This window comes from Eucalyptus grandis, chromosome 11 (assembly GCF_016545825.1).
Source record: "Eucalyptus grandis isolate ANBG69807.140 chromosome 11, ASM1654582v1, whole genome shotgun sequence".
Classification (NCBI taxonomy): domain Eukaryota; kingdom Viridiplantae; phylum Streptophyta; class Magnoliopsida; order Myrtales; family Myrtaceae; genus Eucalyptus; species Eucalyptus grandis.
In genome coordinates this window covers 26,049,124-26,070,384 of record NC_052622.1, presented here as the reverse complement: position 1 = coordinate 26,070,384, position 21,261 = coordinate 26,049,124, and the positions used below count along the sequence as shown (strand labels likewise).

Sequence of the window (21,261 nt, the reverse complement as noted above, 5' to 3'; positions counted from 1 at the left end):
ACTTGTTGAACTTGATCCAGAAATCGAGTGTACATTCAGAAGGTGACTAAGAGAACAGAGAAATCACGCTAAGATGGCAGATGGTGAGAATGAAAATCCACGTAGACTCTTAAGAGATTATGCTGCGCCAACAGTTCAAGGCACCACATCAAGTATCAGAAGACCTGCAATTCAAGCAAACACCTTTGAGATTAAGCCGTCACTTATTCAGATGCTTCAACAATCAGTGCAATTCAATGGGCTACCAAGCGATGATCCAAATGCTCACATCGATGCTTTTCTTGAAATCTGTGACACCACTAAATATAATGGAGTTACAGATGATACTATTAGATTGAGATTATTTCCATTCTCTCTTAGAGACAAAGTTAAGAGTTGGCTTTCTTCTCATCCTACAGGATCAATTACTACATGGAATGATATGGCTCAGAAATTTCTTGGTAAGTTCTTTCCACCTGATGCGTAACGATATTACTAATTTTATGCAGATGGATAATGAATCATTATATGAAGCATGAGAAAGATTCAAAGAATTTCTTAGGAGATGCCCACATCACAGACTACCTGTATGGATGCAGGTACAAACTTTTTATAATGGCTCTAGTACAAATCTTCGTTCTATGATTGATGTAGCTGCAGGAGGAACTCTAAATAATAAAACACCAGAAGAAGCCTACAATCTATTATAGGAGATGGCGTCCAATAGTTATCAGTGGCCCACTGAGAGATTACCAATGCGAAAAGTTAGCGGAGTTCATGAAGTGGATACTTTTGCTGCAATTGCTGCACAATTTGAAACACTCAACAAAAAGCTTGATAATATGAGTGTTTCAGCCATTAAAATTCACAATTTGACATGTGATTTTTGTGGTGGAGGACATGTTAGTACAGAGTGTCAGGTAGGTAATACTTTTAAACAATCTCATGAAAATTCTAACTTTGTTGGGAATTTTAACAGGTCGCAGAATAATCCCTACTCCAACACATACAATCCGGGATGGCGCAATCATCCAAATTTTTCATGGAACAATCAGAATGTGACGAGACCACAAGGATTCAAACAATCAGAAGAGACAAAGTCAAATTTGGAAGACATAGTCACCAAACTTGCTAACACAACTCATGACTTCATCAAAAGCATGTATGTGAGATTTTAAAACCAAGAGGCTTCAATCAGAAATTTGGAGATGCAAGTGGGTCAGTTAGCAAGCATGATGTCAGGGAGACAACAGGGTTCTTTGCCGAGCAACACAGAGAAAAATCCAATTGAAAACATAAAGGCTATTACCCTGAGAAGTGGTAAAAAAGTGGGAGAGGAAGAGATTGTCAGAGACAAAGAAGAGGTGATCAATAAACAATCGAAGGAGACAAGCAAGAGTAAACTTTTTCCAGATAATCCTAAGCCATATGTGTCGCCAATTCCATTCCATCAGCGACTCCATCGGCACAAAATGGATAAACAATTTTCTAAATTTCTTGATGTATTTAAAAAATTGCACATTAACATTCCTTTTGCAGATGCTTTAGCGCAAATGCCTAGTTATGCAAAAATTTTGAAGGAGATTTTGGCAAACAAAAGGAAACTAGAGGATTATGAAAGCGTGAAGTTAAACGAGGAGTGTTCAGCCATCTTACAAAACAAATTGCCTCCAAAATTAAAAGATCCAGGGAGTTTTACTATTCCTTGCACTATTGGGGATTCTTACTTTGAAAAAGTATTATGTGATTTAGGTGCGAGTATTAATTTGATGCCTTATTCAGTTTTCAAGAAATTAGGATTGGGCGAGGTAAAAGCAACCACAGTGTCACTTCAACTGGCTGATCGATCAATTAAATATCCGAGGGGTATTGTGGAAGATGTTTTGGTAAAAGTTGACAAATTTATCTTTCCTGCAGATTTCATAGTTCTTGATATGGAGGAAGATTTTGAGGTACCACTTATCTTAGGTCGACCTTTTCTAGCAACAGGAAGAGCTCTTATTGATGTACAACAAGGGAAGTTGATTATTAGAGTTCAAGATGATCTTGTTTCATTTAATGTTTTTAAAGCAATGAAATATCCATCGATGATAATTCTTGTTTTAGAGTTGAGACAGTTGGTTGACAATAAGGTTTTTCAGGAAAATATTTTGAAGATCCACTTGAAGCATGTATGATTCAACCAATGGACAAAGATATTCAGAATGAGGAGACAAATGAGTACGCAAATTTCATGGAGGCAATTCTACCATATTCAAGGCAAAAGGCAATTAAATTTGAGGAGTTGGGACAACACAATTTGATGGAGGAGAAATTACTCAGAGTATTAAGAGAGCATAAAGGTGCAATTGGATGGAAAATAGCTGATATCAAGGGAATTAGTCCTTCAATTTGCATGCACAAAATTTTGATGGAGGAGCAATATAAACCCACTATCCAACCTCAGAGGCATTTGAACCCAGAGATGCAAGAAGTAGTGAAAGCTGAGGTAATTAAGCTACATGATGAAGGTATCATCTATCCTATCTCTAATAGTTCTTGGGTAAGTCCTGTACAAGTTGTGTCAAAGAAAGGTGGTATAACTGTTTAGAAAAATGACAACAATGAATTGATTCCAACTAGAATAGTTACTGGGTGGCGTGTGTGTATGGATTATAGAAACTTGAATGATGCCACTAGAAAAGATCACTTTCCTTTACCATTTATTGATAAGATGTTAGAAAGACTTGCAAGGCATGAATTTTATTGCTTTTTGGATGTATATTCAGGGTATAATCAGATTCCTATTGCACCGGAATATCAAGAGGAAACTACTTTCACTTGTCCCTATGGTACTTTTGCTTTTAGGAGAATGCCCTTTGGTCTTTGTAATGCACCAGTTACTTTTCAAAGATGCATGATGGCTATTTTCTCTGATATGGTTGAAAAATATATTGAGATTTTCATGGATGATTTTTCCGTTTTTGGCCTATCATTTGATTCTTGTTTAAATAATTTGGCTTTGGTCTTACAAAGATATGAGGAGACTAACCTTGTTTTGAATTGGCAGAAGTGTCACTTTATGGTGCAGGAAGGAATAATGCTCGGGCATAAAATTTCTTGAAACGGAATAGAAGTCGATCGAGCCAAAGTGGAGGTCATTGCAAAATTGCTTCCGCCAACATCTGTGAAACTTGTCAGAGGATTTTTGGGGTATGCAGGATTTTACAGGCGGTTTATAAAAGATTTTTCAAAAATTGCTAAACCTCTTTCTATCTTTTGGAAAAAGATGCTCCTTTTAATTTTTCCGTTGAATGCATGCATGCTTTTAACATTTTAAAGGAGAAGTTAATTTCAGCACCGATCATGGCAGCATCAAATTGGGATTTACCTTTTGAGCCGATGTGTGATGCTAGCGATTCTGCAGTAGGAGCTGTTTTGGGACAAAGGAAGAATAAAATTTTTGAACCATATATTATGCCAGTCGAACCTTGTTAGGTGCACAATTGAATTATTCAACAACATAAAAGGAACTTCTGGCGGTAGTATTTGCTTTTGATAAATTTCATTCTTATTTAATTGGCTCAAAAGTTAGAGTTTATTCTGACCACTCTGCTCTTAAGTATCTACTTGAAAAGAAAGAATCAAAACTCAGGTTGATCAGGTGGATTCTATTGCTGCAAGAATTTGATTTGGAAATCAAAGATAAGAAGGGGACTGAAAATCTAATTGCAGATCACTTATCAAGAATTCCAAATTCAAAGGAAGAGGTAAGACCAATTTTGGAAGAGTTCCCTGATAAGAAATTTTTTTCCATCAAGTCAATTCCTTGGTGTGCTGACTTTGTAAATTATTTGGTTAGTAATGTTCTTCCTCTTGAATTATCATATCAACAGAAGAAAAAATTCTTCTCTAATGTTAAAAATTATTTTTGGGAAGAACCTTTCTTGTTTAAAGTATGTGCAGATCATGTCATAAGGAGATGTGTTCCAGATGAAGAGAAGGCAAACATTCTACAACATTGTCATGATGGAGAGACGGGTGGCCATTTTGGTGCCACCAAAACTACAGCTAAGATTTTACAATCTGGATTTTATTGGCCCACACTTTTTAAAGATGCATACTCCTATGTAGCTTCATGTGATAGGTGTCAAAGAACTGGAAATATTTTAAGAAAAAATGAGATGCCTTTAAACAACATTATTGTGTGTGAATTATTTGATATTTGGGGTATTGATTTCATGGGACCCTTTACACATTCTTATGGAAATTTATACATTTTAGTGGCTGTGGAGTATGTGTCTAAATGGGTAGAAGCTGTAGCATTGCCAACAAATAATGCTAAAGTTGTGGTCAAATTCTTGAAAAAAAAAATATTTTTACCCGATTCGACACTCCTAAGGCAATCATAAGTGATAGGGTGACACATTTTTACAACAAACAGGTTGAAGCACTTTTGAGTAAGTACGGAGTCACACATAAGGTTGCAAGCCCTTATCATCCTCAGACTAGTAGTCAAGTAGAGATTTCAAATAGGGAAATCAAGAAAATTTTAGAAAAAACAGTGAATGCCTCTAGGAAAGATTGGTCAATAAAACTTGATGATGCACTTTGGGCCTATAGGACAGCGTTCAAAACTCCAATTGGGATGTCTCCTTTTAGGCTAGTGTTTGGAAAAGCTTGTCACTTACCAGTGGAATTAGAGCATAAAGCATATTGGGCATTGAAATTTCTGAATTTTGATATGCAGTTTGCAGGTGAAGAAAGATCATTGCAACTGAATGAATTGGAGGAATTTCGCAATGAGGCCTATGAAAATTCTAAGTTGTACAAGGAGCGTACAAAAAGATGGCATGACAAGCACATATTCAGAAGAGAGTTTAAAATTGGTCAAAAAGTCTTACTCTATAACTCTCGTCTTAAACTTTTTCCAGGAAAGTTGCGGTCTAGATGGTCTGGTCCTTTTACAGTTACATTGATATTCCCATATGGAACAGTTGAAGTTGTGCATGACACTGAGGGTACATTTAAAGTGAACGGTCAACGTTTGAAGCCTTACTTCGAAGGTGGTTACAACAAGTAGAAGACCACCATTGAACTTCATCCTCCAGAATAGAGACATCTGAGATAGTTTGGCTGAAAACTATAAAGTAAGCGCTTCTTGGGAGGCAACCCAAGCATTTTAATTATGTTTTATTTATTTTTAAGTTTATGTTTTGCAAAAAAAAAAAAAAAAAAGATTAACTTTTCTCTGTTTTATTTAGGTTAATTTTTAGGGAGCACCTTTCAAGAGTTTAATCATCAAGATCATCTATGGACTTATCCTACAACCAGAGAAGTTTTCTTCTTCCTATTCTATTTTTCGCATTGAGGACACTACTTCATTCAAGTTTGGGGGGAAGACAAATTTTTGGATAATTTTTTTATCATTATTGCTTTCCTAGCTATTTTTATGATTTTTAGGAAAATTTAAATTTTATTTAAACTTGCAATTGATGTGTGAGTTAATCTTAATTTTGATTATGTTGATTCACTTACTGAGCACTAAAAGTCCTTACTTTTTGAATTATGTATAAATCTAGAGAACATTCATGTGAAATATGTGATTTTCTTAGATTTCAGATTTTCTTAGATTTCACCCAAATCTTAGAATTTGTTTGATTTTCCCTTGAGGCGAAATCCTAAGCTAAATCTAACTGAGAAAATGATATAGGCAGTTTTTGGATCGATTGAGCCTTTCAAGCTAACCCTATTTATTTATCCCTAGTCACCCTGTTGAGCCTTAATTATTACCTAATTTTTCATTGGCACTCATATATGTTTAGCTTAGCCGTGATCAAATTATATCCTTATCCCATGCCCAATGAACACGTTGATTTTCTTTTGGGATAAAAAAATTATTTGAGCTTGATAGAAATTTGGGAGGAATGATGGAGTAAAAAGAAGTAAACAAAAAGTGATTGCAGTGGTTGTTTGGGGTGTATTATCCAAAAAAAAAAAATTGCTTTTATGGTTCCCTATCCAACTTTCAATTGAGTGAGCCTTTTGGATACTCAATGGGTTGGAAATTTTCATGTTATATTAGGAGGGACTTTGGGAGAAACTCCACCATAAAGCAGTTCAAAAAAAAAAAAAAGAAGAGAGAGAGAGAGAGAAAAGGAAAGAAAAAAAAGAATGATGATATATGGCGGCAGCAAAATTATCTTGAAGGAATGAAATTGGACAGTGACATTGGCTCTAATTAGATCCTAGAAATCAACGTGTTGATGGGTGATTTGAGCATAAAATTCACGTTATCTCACCTTTAGCCCAGCCTTACATTACAACTCGAGAAAAATCCTATTGATTTTTGGTTGGATAATTAGCTTACATTAGTGGAGAGAGGAATGAAAAGTAAACCTATGAGATTTGGTCATAATTATTGAGAATTTTTGAGAGGTTGCATGTTAATGTGAATTTATTTGGATTGCATATAATTCGAAAAAGATGAGGGCTCTCACACACACACTTGGATCATATAGTTAGAATTGGTCTTAACTTATAAATTGATTTCAATGTTTGGATGAAATTTGTGTTTTTCTTTGAATTGTGAATTTGAGCAATTATGGAAAGATGTCATGGAGAAGGTTGTTAGGTTGAGTATGTGTTATGTCTTACTCTTGCTTGAGGACTAGCAAAATGTTAAGTTTGGGGCTTTGATAACTCTATAAAAATAGAGTTATTTTACCTATTTTAGGCAACAATTAATGCATTATCTATGAGAAAATATTTGGATTTCCTTCTGATTATTTGAATTTTCCTTGTTTATGCAGAATAATGAGATATGGAGATGATAAGAAAAAGAATGGCAACTATCAGGAATTCAAATAAAAGCAGTAGTGAAAGATTGATATCAAATCAGGAAATTCTTGATTTTGTTCCCTAATGTTATTTGCAAGCGTTAGAAGATAGATATCTTGGATATATCCTATAAATAGAGATATAGAGAGCAGCTAGGGTTTGCGTTAGATCGTTTTTTCATTCTTCTGAGAGTTTTTCAAGTATTTTGAAGAGAAGACAAAAGTTGTGACATAATTCTTGTTTTTTGATTCAAGATGCTGGGTTTGATTTATATTTTTATTTATTCTTCTCCTATGTTCTAATTTTCTTTTGTTAGGGCTACGATGTAGCCTAACCATGATGATGTGAATTTCATGATTTTTATGTTTTACAATTGATTTCATTCATGTGAGTTATGTATTATTGTGTTTAATGCTTTTGAGTGACTGGCCACCACTTGAATGATCTGATGTGCATGTTTAAGAATGAGAAGTGATAATATGCAATTACTCGTTATAATATATAACTATGAATTAAACGTGGATAGAAATATACCGTGTTATTTGTGTAACTTTCGGTGATAAGGTGATCCAAAAGACTCATTGTAAACCGGGAATATTCATAGTTTTTAATGCACTCATGTTTATTTTAATTCACATAGAGATATAGTGGATTAATAAACTGAGTAGGTTTGTTATACCTAGAGATATGATAGTAAATAGATTAGAAAATTCCGCTATCACATGTTTGATATCGTTCTTGTATTCACAACAATATGAAATTCATATCTAGTGGTTATGGTGAAATCAGATGCTCTAACATATTTATCTGATCGATTTACTGCATTTAGTCTACAAATTTCGTTTTTTAATTTATTCTTAATTATATTTTGATCTGTTAGATAAATTTTAAAATTAGTCTATTTTGGTATTTAATTGGTTTATTAATCATCGATCTCCGTGGGATGATACTTTTTCTCATCATTATATTACTTGTTTGACACGTGCACTTGCGTTTAAAATTTCACGAACAATCGGTCTAGAATCTACTGTGACCGACATCCATTGGTAGGGCATCCCACAAAGGGGTAATGTCTAGCTTAATAGCTCGGGACAAGTTCTCTTAACCAACACAAGATCACTCAAACATGGCCCAAGGCACTGTGCATTATACTCAACTATCTCCATTAAAATGGTGAACTTGGCCAATTTTATTCGTATTAGCCATACCCATGAAAATTATCGTGTGTGGGTATACGGTCAATTCATCCCAGAAATTTGATATCATTTCTTTTAAAGTCCCACTATTTTATATAGTACTCAAGACTATCTTCGGGGTCAAAATCCGACATCTGGGATTTTTTGAATAAATAATTGGAAATTCACAATTTCGGAATTAAACACTCAAATTTCCAATCAACACTTAATTTGCATAAACTAACACCCAATTGCAGAAAGTAACAACACCATTGAAATCAGCACGAAATTCCAGTCACCGGCTATCCGGGCCTAATTTTCGAAAAATAATTAATAATTAAATAATTATTGAAATTAATTAAATAAATCAATTTAAATTCTAAAAAAACTAACCTAAGCCAAAATCACTAAATTAAATATCGATACGGGCCCGGAAATTTCCTGAACCCTTCTAGATAAATACTACGATTTATCTAGGCCTTAGCTAAACCATGCTAACCACCTGACATGTTCAATTAAATAATTAAATTTCTAATTTAATCTAACTAACCACATAATTCCTAATTAAAATAAACTAAACACCCATTAGATGTCATTAGCCTACTAAGAATAGTTTAGTGCATAAACTCACTAGTTTATTGTGGAAACCGGTTCACTGCGATGACAACGTGACGGCGGCCGAAATCTGAATTTTCGGCGGCGTCAACGGACACTCGGGCCGCGCCTAGAAGCCTTGCAAGCCCACAACAAATTGCTGGGCTTGGGCTTGGCTTCGCGGGCTTGGGCTTGGAAATGGACTTCTAATGGGCTGGACCCAAGGCTGAATTCGCTGGGCTTCAAAGGCTGAATTCTGCTGGGCTTTGAAATATTCACGTGGGCTAAATTCGCGGGCCTCAAGAACTGGACCCGACGGGCTGAAGCTGCTGACTTGTGCGGGCTTGAAGAAGACAGGCCGTGAAGATGTGGGCCACTGATTTCGCTGGGCTGAATTCCAAAGCTGAAGATGGGCTGAAGCTGAAGCTCATGGGCTTCAAATGGGCTGAAAAAAGAAGATTGCGGGCTCGAGAAACTTGCGTGGGCAGAAGAGGGCCGAAGATGGGCTAACCAAATTGCTGGATTTGCTGGCCTCAATCGGTAGTGTGGAGTTGGGAAAACCGAAGCAGCAACTATGGAAGAGGGTCGGTGGCGCTGGCAGCTGCTCGGTTGCTTCGGTGACTGGAAATCGTGGGCGGTGAAAGCTGGGTCAACAAACCAGGCTTGCTGGAGAAAGATTTGACCGAACAACTCGAAGCTGGTGGAGGTGTTGATGCTGGTGGACTTGAACGTGGCAAGAGCCGAAGGGTTGAGGCAGTGTTGGACGTGCATGGAGAGGAGAGCAGCGAAAGATGAAGGCTTCGGTGGATGGCTGCGTGAGGAACGTTCGGTGGAGAGAGAACAGGAAAATGAGGGGATGAGGGAATAATGAGCGAGCGGTGGGATGTGGGTGTGCGTGAGTGGAGATGGAAATGAAACAAAAGCTGTGCGTGAGAGGGAGAGAACTTCGGTGGGGGGGGATGCTTCGATGGATCAACATGAAAGAGGGAGCAGAAGAAGCTTTAACGAAAAAAAGATAAAAAGTCAATGAAACTAATCCAAATCCATCAATGCTTGGTCCCCTTAAAGTCTTCAATCTTATCCTAAGTGTCTCCAATACTTTCTAGCTTGTAATATCCACCAAATAATCCATTTTGATGCCAAAAAATGCAGCCCTCCCATAGCTCCGAATTTCCTAGGTTTTGAGCTTCAATTTTGTTGGCACCTAAATTTTGGTGATCCGATCATTTATTTATTGCATAGAAAATTATAGGTCAATTTTATCCCTGAAAAAATAGTAATTGCATATATATTTAGGTGCACTTATTTTTAATTTACATTTTTTGCATTTTATTGGATCAATGGTGGATGGATTCAAATTAATGATTCTAAGCTTTAAATTGACAAATCGGATTAAGCCCACGAAGAGAGAAAATTGGCCTAAGCCCGTATTTGAAAAAATGCTATTGCAATTTTTGAAAAATCAATAGAGAATATTCATTTTTGCAAAGGAAATCAAGAAGATGTGTGGAAAATAAAAAGTGATATTACGTGTAGAAAAGAAATCTTCGCGGATGTTGACTTGAAAAGGAAATTAAAACCCTAATTTTTGGTCTATAAAAAGGTTACTTGTGTAGGGTTTCGAAGGGGGCCCCACATAAAATACACGGCCACTTTTCTCGAGTGCTAAGTTAAAAAATATTCAACACAAAAAAGAAGAAGAAAAGTTTCTCTTAACTTTTCGTTCGCTCCATTGAAAAGAAGAAGGAGGAAGGCCAGACATTGAATATACGGCCACATTGAGGGGTTATTTTCTCGAGGGTTTTCGAAGTAAAAAAAAAAAAGAGAGAATCTCGGGTTACTGTTCACTTTGCTCTCTAGCAGGTGTTTTTGGGCACTGTTTCTGCGAGAACTTGCGTGGCTTTTTCCCGGTGCATTGACCGTTGGTTGGAGTTGTTCTTTGGTGGTTTGGGGCGCCTCCTACTGCTCTACAAAACCTAAAGTGTTTTGCCTGGTACGCTCTTTCTTTGGCCCATTTATGGCTAAGTTCGGTTAGGGTTTATGTCCGACTGTGCTGCAGTTTGCGTTGCTGTTGTTGCGATGGAGATTGGGTTGCTTCAAGCCCATAACGATGGGGGTAGGGACTAGTGTGTGAAGCCCTCTCCATCTTGTCCATGACCCTTTAACTCATCATGGTCCCTCGAATGAGAACTTTGGTCGGAATACTTCCGCCCCTGTTGTTACGAAGGGAGTTACTATTCGTGCTCCATCCACTCGTGCTTTTGCTGGCCCACGTGGTAGGAGCAGGGGTAGGTTGAGATCTAAGCACCCTCAAAGGAGGGATTCGATTCAACCCAATGGGCATACGTGGGCAAGTGTGGCTAAGGTAGTGACCAAGGGCTACAACTTGGAGTTTTCTTTCCCATCCTATGTTAACAATAAACTGGTTGTAGAGATGACGGATATGGATCTTCTAGTTGCGGATCCTAAGCTCCAAGAGTGTCTCATGGGGTACTATATCGGCATGAGATTACCTTTTAAAGTCACTGAATCAGCCTTTAAAAGTGTCTGGGGTCCGAATTTAGTTGAAGTGATGTCCAATGGGCAAGGCTTTTTCTTCTTTCACATACCGGATAGAGAATTTTGTAGAAAGGTCCTAGAGGGGGGAACAATTATGGTTTCAAGAGTTCTAGTGGTTCTGTAGCAGTGGAAAGCGGATCCGGAGCTTAGAAAGGACATTCACTTGACTGTCCCCGTGTGGGTGAGACTGAGGAATCTTCCTCTCGTTTACTGGTCTTCCCAAGCTATTGGAAAAGTCGCGAGTGCTATGGGGAAGCCGTTATACGTGGATTCCATAATAGAACAAATGAAGATGCTGGCTTTTGCCAGAGTTAGTGTAGAGATCACGGCAAATCAGCCTACCTGTGAATCCGTTGAGGTGGTTCATAATGGCAAATCTTGCTTGGTAGAGGTAGAGTATGAATGGAAACCTACAGTGTGTTTTGGATGTGGCATTTTCGGCCATAAATGTACTCCTGTTGCAGCTCGTCCCTCTGCTGCAGCTAATCAGCAGCCTCTGATCGCTGCATCCCCTGTTCCTTAGGGCGCGTGCTCCACCTCTACTCCTCTTGCCCCAATCGTAGCTCCAGCAGCTTCTCAGCAAAGGCAGGTGGTGGAGAAGACGATAGACAGCCCCCTCTTTGATAATACGTCTGCTTCTGGACGACCTACAGCTGGTGAAAATTCCTCTGGTCTGCATGCTGTAGAACCGGTTGTTGTGCCTTTACCAATCAATAGCACTTCAGGTGCTACGTGCCCTGGCTCTGGAGGGGACCAAGATCTTACTTAGGTTATGGATTCTAATCCCTCTGCTGCTGTTAAAGTAAAAGGAAAAAAGAAGAAGCCTCAGGTGGGTAAGGTTGCTGCAGCTTCGTGTAGGCTTGCCTTGCATTCTATTGGGGGGGGGGGTTAACCTCTAAAATTGAAGGGCTCCTTAGTTCCCGCCTCGTCGGTTCGAAAATCTGTCGGGGATTCCTTAACTTCCTCTAAGGTTATTGAAAGAAATCCTTCCCAGATTGAGGTGGAGGCTACATTGGTTCCTCCTGAATGCTCTGAGGAGATTGCTACCTCCAGTATCCTTGCAGACTCCAATGGGGATGACTTACTTTCTATTGGGGCTCTTTTGAGCCCTCCTTTGAATGCTCCTGCTAAGACGAGTCAAGACAATTTGCTGTTGTTTCACCCAGATCCCCGCCTTCTGAGGTACCTACATTGGCTGTTGGTTGGCGTAAGACCATAAAGAAGCAATAATCTTTCCTCTTGCTCCTGTGTTTTATGTATATAGATATATGGAACATAAGGGGTCTTCTTAACCCCATTAGGCGGGCCGAAATCAGAAAATTTGTTTCAGCGAACAGTCTCTGCCTTGTTATATCCTCTACCTTGCTGAAAGATTGGAGTTGCGTAGCTAACTATGATTTTTCCCCTCATGGTAGAATATGGGTTGGTTGGAACCCATATTTTATTAGCTTTGAAACCTTGTCTATTAACGATCAGGTTGTTCATGGTCACATCAAACTCATCCATTCTAGTCTGACTTGCTGTGTTTCTGTGATCTATGGTGAACATACTTTCGTTTGTCGGCGGCCTCTTTGGGCGGACTTGTTGCATTTCAATAATCTTCCGCAAGACTTAGCTTGGCTTGTTGTTGGGGATTTTAATGCCATTAAAGACCCTCCGGATAGGATTGGAAGTTTGTATACCTGGATCCCTTACTTCGATGAGTTCAATCACTGCTTAGCTCAGACAGAGTTAGTGGATCTTAGGTATGTTGGTTTTCGTTACACTTGGTCTACCTCGAGGAAGATGAGGAAGATAGATCGGGTGTTGGTGAATTCTAAGGGGAACCTTGATTTTTCTTTCTCGGAAGCTTCTTTCCTCAATCCGGGCATCTCTGATCACTCCCCATGGTTGTCAAAGTTATCAACCCGATTATTAGGAAGAAACCTTCAAGTTTTTTGACTTTTGGTCGGATCATCTAGACTTCCGTTCTATTGTTCAGCAAGCTTGGGATAGTCCGGTTCGGGGAGTCCCGATGTTTAGACTCACGTTCAAGCTTAAGGTCTTGAAGGGCCGTCTTAAGAGTCTCAATAGAGAAGCCTTCTCCAATATCTCAGTGAGAACCGCAGAATCAAGGATTGCCCTTCAACGTACTCAAATTGATCTTCAATAGGAACCTAATAATTTTGCTCTTGCAGACTTAAAGAAGATTCAGCGTCGCCTCTTTGTTGAATTGCGTAGTCATGAGGAATCTTTCTATAGACAAAAGTCACGAATCACATGGTTGAAGGAAGGGGATCGTAACACTAAATTTTTCCACCACTCTGTCAGTAGGAGACAGTTAAGGAACAAGATTCTTTTGGTTAAGGATCCTTCGGGTTCCCTGATCTTTGATTCTTGTTTGGTGCCACAAGTGTTCGTATATTTTTTCTCAGACCTCTTATCTCCGCAGTATGTCCTAGCTAAGCCCTCACTACAGGAGGTAAAGGATTGCATTAGGCGCCCTCTTACTAATGATCAGATGCACTCTCTTGCTATTCCGGTCTTGGACTCTAAGGTATGTGATACCCTTTTCTCTTTGGTCCGTGGTAAAGCTCCTAGTCTGGATGGCTTTATAGCTGAGTTCTTCAAAAGCAATTGGGATATCGTTGGTCCGTTGGTTTTGGAGGCGGTACAGGACTTTTTCTCTTCAGAATGTCTTTTGAGGGAGGTAAACAACACTATCCTTGCTTTGGTGCCCAAAGTTCCCAACGCTTGTGCGGTTGCTGACTTTAGGCCCATTGCGTGTTGTAATACTATTTACATGATTATCACAAAGATGATTGCCAATCGCTTAGCGTCTGTCTTGGGTGATTTGGTCAGTTCTTGTCAGAACACTTTTGTTAAAGGAAGAAGAATAAGGGACAATATTCTTTTGGCCCAGGAGCTGTTTGCCGGCTTCCACCGCGATCCCCATTTGCCTAAATGTGCAATAAAGGTAGACTTCCAGAAGGCCTATGACACAGTGGATTGGGAGTTCCTTGAGTTGACTCTCTCGGCTTTTGGTTTTCCCCTGTGGCTGATTCAGCGCATTATGGTGTGCGTTCGTACTCTTAAGTACTCTATTTCTATCAACGGCGAGCTACATGGTTTTTCTCAGGAGGGAGAGGCCTTTGACAGGGAGATCCTACGTCTCCCTATCCTTTCACCCTAGTTATGGAGATCTTCTCTGTTATTCTCAACACTCGCACTTCTCTCAAGGAGTTCAAGTACTTTTGGAGGTGCAAAATGGTAAAGCTCTCCCACCTCTTTTTTGCCGATGATGTATTTTTATTTTGTCAGGCTGATTGGGCCTCGGTGTCACTACTGAAAAGAGGCTGGGATATCTTCTCTTCTTGGAGTGGGCTACTCCCGAATAAAAACAAGAGCGAAATTTTCCTTTCGGGTGGTCCATCTTCCCTGCGAAACAACATTCTAATGGCGTTTGGTTTCCACGAAGGCAAGCTCCCGTAAGGTATCTCGGTGTCCCTATTATATCGTCCAGGCTTGGGAAAGCGGATTGTATTACCCTAATCGACCGTATCACTGCAAGAGTTCAATCTTAGGCTAGCGATTTCTTTTGTTTGCTGGTAGACTCCAGTTGATCAGGTCAATCCTCCACTCCATCCAAGCTTTTAGGCTAGCGTCTTTACCTTGCCATCTTCGGTTTTGGATCATATTGAGAGGATTTTCAGACAATTTGTGTGGAAGGGTACCACCCTTGGTTGGGGTGGTGCTAAAGTCTCATGGGATGAAGTTTGTCTTCCGAAGGAGGAGGGGGGACTTGGCATCCATAGGTTGAAAGATTGCAACAAAGTCGCAATGCTCAAGTATATTTGGATTCTATTTACTGATAAGGAATCGCTCTGGTGCCGTTGGATTCACTCTAACTTCTTAAAATGGAAAATTTTTTGGACTTCTTCCACACCCTCTATTTGCTCCTGGGCGTGGAAGAAGATCCTTCATCTAAGGAAGGAATTTCAGTTGTCTTTTCTTTGGAAGGTTGGCAATGGACTCTCGGTTTCCCTATGGTTCGATTACTTGCATCTCGAAGGTCCTTTGAGCTTATTAATTTCGAATTCCCTTATTGACAGTTCTGGTCTTTCTAGATGTACAACTGTCGCTGATCTCGCCTCTCCTTCGGGACAAGTGTTCAAAACCCTTTTGGAGTGTTAGGGCTTCTCCATTCTGATTCTCTCTTCTACCCATGATCGGTTCTCTTGGTGCGGCAATTCTTCCAGTCTCTTCTCAGTGGGTTCGGCTCGGGAAGTTATTAGAAGTAAGAGGAACCGAGTTTCATGGGCTTCCTTTATTTGGAGCAATGTCGTCGTGCCCAGGTTTCAGTTTCACCTTTGGCTAATCACAAAAAATCGCTTGTCGACCCAGGTGTTACTCCTTTCTTATGGTAGAATAGAGTATGATTTGTGTGCCTTTTGTAATACTACGCCGGATTCTATTGATCACTTGTTCTTTGAGTGCCACATCTCGACGTCTATAGCTTTTTTTTTTTTGGGCGTCTAGATGCAACCTTCCTTGGCGTAATAGGCCTTGGGCGGATAACCTCTCTTGGGTGATGAAATTCATTTTCGGTAAGGATTTCTTCCACAGTTTGGCTCGTTTTCCTTTTGGGGCTATGTGCCATCTTATTTGGAAGAAAAGGAATGCTATCATATTCCGTGATGAAGCTCTGGTGGTGTCGATGTTGAAAAACCACCTCATAAAGGTCGTTAAAGACAAAGTGCTCACTTTCAGTAATGTTCTGGATACTCCAAGGAACAGAAGACTCCAGAGAGGGTGGGGCTTTGACCCGTCTGTTTTCTTCGGACGCCATACGTCTGCTTAGTTCCGCTTGTGGCTGGTGTTCTTCTTGCTAAAGCTCCTTTCTATTGCGGCTCTCCATTCTTCGTCCCTTCTTCTGGAGGCTGATCGAGGTTCTTTGTTGGGTTGTCTTGTAGTTGTGGTCTTTGGCGTGTGTGTCTGTTTGCTTGTAAGTTTGCTGGTTTGTTTGTTGCTGCCTTGCAGCCTTTTCCTCTAGCTCCCTTCCTCTCTTTTTGCTTTTGCATTTAGAGAGTAAGTTTTTGGCGCCGGGTTTCTGTATTTTGTCCTATGCTCAATATATTCTTACCTTTTACCAAAAAAAAAAATAGAGAAAAGCTTCGGTGCTCTTTTTGAGGGGAAAGGAAAAAAAAAGAAAGAAAGAAAGAAAGAAAGAAAGAAAGAAAGAAAGAAAGGGGAGAGAGGGGACGTGAGTGATGTGAGTGACGTCAGAGAGAGAGAGAGAGAGAGAGAGAGAGAGAGAGAAAAGAAAAGGGAAAAAGATAAAAGAAAAGGAGCTACATCGTCTTCCTTGTAAGGAAAGGGGGGGATCTTCGATTACACCGGCGGCCGAAAGGCCGACCACTGCTGTTTCGTTGGTGACCCACGAGCCCTCGCCGCTCAATAGCTACTCCGCCGGTCTCATCTGTGACCCTCGCCGTGCCGCCGAGACTCTTGCAAGCCCGAAGCACCGTAGATCCCGAACCCCTTCTGGCGACGCCATCGCTCGATCCGCTGCACCGGAGCTACAAGCCCTAATTCGTCGCGTGCCACCACCTTGCCTGAGCGCCGTCTCCTATCCTCGCCACCGTGCCAGATCTCGACGCCGAGCCACCAGCTCGTCGCTGCTCTGTGCCCTCAAAGTCTCGACGTTGCCTGCACTCGCGCGCCTCCAGCTCTGCTCCGCGCTTCCTCCTCTGTTGCCGCCCAATCAGTAGCTCCGAACTACTGTCCCCTTTGCGAGCAGCCCGCGACGCTAGCACCATTGTCGACTCGCCATACCTCCGCCTCAGCCTCGCTGCGACGTCGCTCCGGTTGACTCTCCGAGCAAACCAGTCACAACAACTCACTCCCTGATGCCCTACTCGTGTCGGTCCGACAAGCAACTCGACGCCCGCAGTGCACCACTCGCGACCCGTTGCTGCCGTCGGTCCACCTATCGCCGCCGATCCTTGCCGGAGCTCTGACGCCGGCAACCTATTACCTCTCGTGATCAACCACCCCTGCCAAGCCCCTATTTGGAAGCAAAAACAAAAAGGAAAAGAAGAGAAAATCAATTTATGTAGTTTTTATTTATTTATTTTATTTATTTATTTTATGTAGAATCAGAATGTATGATTGAGATTGCCCGACATGAAATAGCCTCTCAAATTTGGGATTGACAGTCCGGTTTTCGTGCCCGAAATCCGATTCGCAATCGCTTGCAAAAATAGTCAATCTGATCTCACGCTCGAGATTCGATTCGCGATTTATTTAAAAATTGACCAACTCAATCTCACGCGCAAGATATGATTCGCCAATTTGTGGATATCGATCCTATCTTATCTGATTTACCGTCATGTTGGTTGACTCAATTTTACTTTTATAAAAGGAAAAATCCAAAAAAATATTTGAGTTAGGATTAGGTTTGTTTTAGAACTTCTCATGTTATCTTGCATATTTAGAATATGGATTTTATTTCAAATTTGTTAAAAAAAAAATACATTCATTTAGGATGTTAGTGTTTTTTAGAATTTGAATTGCACATTTAATTATTTGGCATTTTTCATTTCGAATTTCATAAAAGAAAAAGAAAAATAAAAGGAAATTAGAATTGGGGCATTTTTTGCATGTCATTGCATATTAGGATAGATTGCATGCTTATTAAGTAAATAAAAAATCATGTGCACGTCATATAGCATTAGGTTCATGAAATGCATGTAATTTAATCATCATTGCTAGGTCTATTTAATTGGAAATTGCTCGTCATTAGAATTAAGTCATTAGATTAATTTAGATTGCACATTTAATTATTGCATTTCTTTTACCCATGTCACATAGCTTAGGCTATACTACCATGTCATATTATTTCATGTTAGATTAGAAGCACTGTATTGCATATGGATTTGATTCTCATTAATTAAGTGAAAATGAAAAAAAAAGAAGAAATTGTGTGTTAATTAGAAATCATATCTAGGGTTGTTGATGTGAATTCTGATCTAACAACGTAGATGCTTTCATTGCTATAAAGTAAGTCTCGTAATTTATCCATTACTTTCTTGGGTGTTAAATTGGTGGTTTGTGCATCCACATGATCGCCTCATATGTTAGGGAAATAGCTTAAAATTAATTCAAGCTACTTGCAAAACATTTTTCAAAATAAAAGAGAAAGGTACCGAAAGGGCGTTAGCGAAATCTAGTGTAACCAAGTCCCCGAACTCATAAATCTCTGATTCGTAGGAGTAAAGTAAATCTCCCGTCACTTTACTTGGGTTTCTAATCGACCCACCAAAAATAGATTAGTGGCTACTCTAATTGAAAATCAATCGCATGTTAAGAACTTGAACCTAAACCGCGAATTGGTATGGGCTTGGGAGAGCTCGAGTTAAGTTTAGGCTTAACAATCCATTAGTCAAACCCTAGGTGGTTCACATCGAAAAATTTGGTTGCGACAAATTTCTTTACAAATTCCCCAAATTTGATGTCCAATTTGATGAAGAAAAATTCCCCATAAGTTCTATAAATTCCCATCAGCACAAAGCCCGGCTTGAAAGTCCAAATTTCCTTTAACTTAGTCCATCTGAATTTTCCATTATTTTTCCACGGCGTTCGATTCGATTTTCCGTAAAAATCTCGAACTCGATGGAATTTCTTCGAAAGACAAGACGATGTCCTATAAATGAACCGTGACATGCTTGAACGTCTGATTTTCGAAACCGAATTCAATTTTGTGGTTAAAATCGATGGAACACGATTTTAGTCCGATCCGACCTACCGGGTAGCTTTCAGGGATTTTACTGTAGTTATATCCCTTAACGGCTTCACCCAATAGATTGTTTAATTCATGAGTGATTAGTTCAGAGAAAAGGGACCATAGACGCGCCAATGAGATGCCCATTTCATATATTCGGGACGGGTCGAAAATTCAGGATATCACAATCACATCGAGGGAGGCCTAGCCACGAACCTTGGGTGTGTCGGAATAGTCATTAGGGAATGTACACAAAAAGCCCTTGTCTGGTCCCGATTACATTTTCAATGGCTTATTTCTCCATGATTGCCATGTTGCTTAGAAATGGACAAAAAAGAATTCTCTAGAACACCCTAACTTCTTCATGAATGAGAGTGACTCACCATCCCATTTAGATCTTTCTAGATTTGATCGTGATTATCAAGGATTCACCTTGGAGATTAAGCAAAGAATCTAGGCCAAATGTTCCAATAGAAATAAGACACCTTGGGAAAATAATGGCTAGCCTATGGCCTTGATGCTAGCTCATCATTTTAGGATGCCACCTATCCATGATGATTTGTCCCTTAATAATGAGGCAAGTGCTCATGTGGCCTAATAAAAAGAAGAGAAAGAAGCCCTCAAATAATGACACTAGGGCATTAGATCTCCACCTCATAAGCCTAGGTCTCCACTTGAAGATTTGGTAATGATGTCTTGAGATTTGCCTTGGAGAAGAAATCGATGACTCATAAGCTTAGGTATCCTCTAGAATCCTAGGTTATGACGAGCCTAAAGTATGGCTTTGGAGAACAAGGCAAGAGCCAACCAATTAGAAGAGGACATTAGGCATCACGAGGTTCTATGTGTCCCCTCGGCACCTTAGCCAATAATGAGCCTAAAGTGAGCCTTAGAGGATAAGTAATTGGATCAATCATAAATAAACACAAATAATTATAGGTGCCATTTAAGGAGGCTAAATAGGCCAACTCGTATCTTAAGCCTAATCATGAGTTTGCACCAATAATTGAGGATGTGGAGGCCTATAAATAGGAGGAGCCTCTCATTCATTTCCATCACTTTAAGCTCTCTTGCCATTCACGCCTACCATTCTCCTCCTTTTCCTTTCTCTCGGCCTCGCACCGCCAACCTATCAAGCTATCCAAGCTAATTCTTGAGATTTGCCAAGGTAAATAAGATCCCTATTTCTCCTTTAGGGCGGTAGTCTTCATTATCGAGTCTAGTTAGGTACTCACCCGTTAAGCCATGGGTAGGATGTTGGATCTTTATTTATTTATTTATTTATAGTATGCTTATGATTGTGTTTGAACATGTGCTTGAGTTGTTCACGCCCGGAATGAAGTCGAGGTTTGTTCAAGTTGAGTTCAACATGAGGCAAAGTCGCTTAAGGCCATAAGGCAAGGTCATCCAAGGCCACAAGGCCTTAGATTGGCATTAAAGCATGTCGATTCCAAGTCTCGTTTGATGCAGAGATCACCTAATGCCACAAGATCTTGGAACAGCATTGAGATGTGTTGGTTCCAAGTCTTGATCGGCATGGGGATCGCCCAAGCCCACGAGGTCTTGGTGAGGTATGAAAGTGTGCTGATTCTAAGTCTTAATCGGTGCGGGGACTTTGTACTTGGCGATTGAATCAAGCCATAAACCAAGGGTTATTCATGGCATGAAATATGTTCATGTCGGGTCAAGGACAAGGTCCGTTGAGCTTAGGATCTTCACTATAGTGATGTGTACGCTACCCTCAAGGTCTTGGATCGGCATTGAGGCGTGCCATTTCCTAGCCTTTTTTGGTGCAAGGATTGGCGCTAAGTGATCGGTTCAAGTCACGGATCAAGGTTCGTTCCTAACATATTTACAAGTGTAGTATAAGAATTCATGGCACACACAAATGGATGAGCATGCCTTCGGGTCATATATGTCTCGGCCAAGAGAAAAGATAAGAATTGACTCGTATGATGCATATATGTGTGCATTTAAAGAGGAAAAAGTGCTCGCTGCCACACAACGTTGGTAGTGATGCCTCGTTTATTGAATGAGATGCCTCGGTTGAGCCGAGATGCCCTGGTTAAGCTAGGATACCTGGGTCTTGAACTTGGAAGCCTCGAGAAGCTAGCTCCAAGAACCCTTGGTCCAGCTGAGATGCCTTGGCCGAGCCAAAAAGCCTAGCAAGAAGCTGGAAACCTCGGTCGAGCTGGGAGGGCCTGGTCGAGTCAGGATAACGCTAAATAAATTTACATGAGTGTCGATTATGCATAAGCATGATATGTTGATGTATTCATTGTTAAGCAGTAGGTAAGCATGCATTGAAACATGTTGTTATGAATATTTATATGTATTTGAGATGTAGTAATAAGTTTGCTATTGATCTACCAT

General features: G+C 40.0%; 1 non-coding gene across 1 annotated transcript; it reads right to left on the bottom strand.

Annotated features, from left to right (window-relative positions):
- Positions 1 to 458: 458 nt before the first annotated feature.
- LOC120290067 lies at positions 459 to 562 on the bottom strand. Its single transcript, XR_005547942.1, has one exon. It is a non-coding gene; the product is annotated as a small nucleolar RNA R71 (small nucleolar RNA).
- Between the last annotated feature and the right edge of the window lie 20,699 nt (positions 563 to 21,261).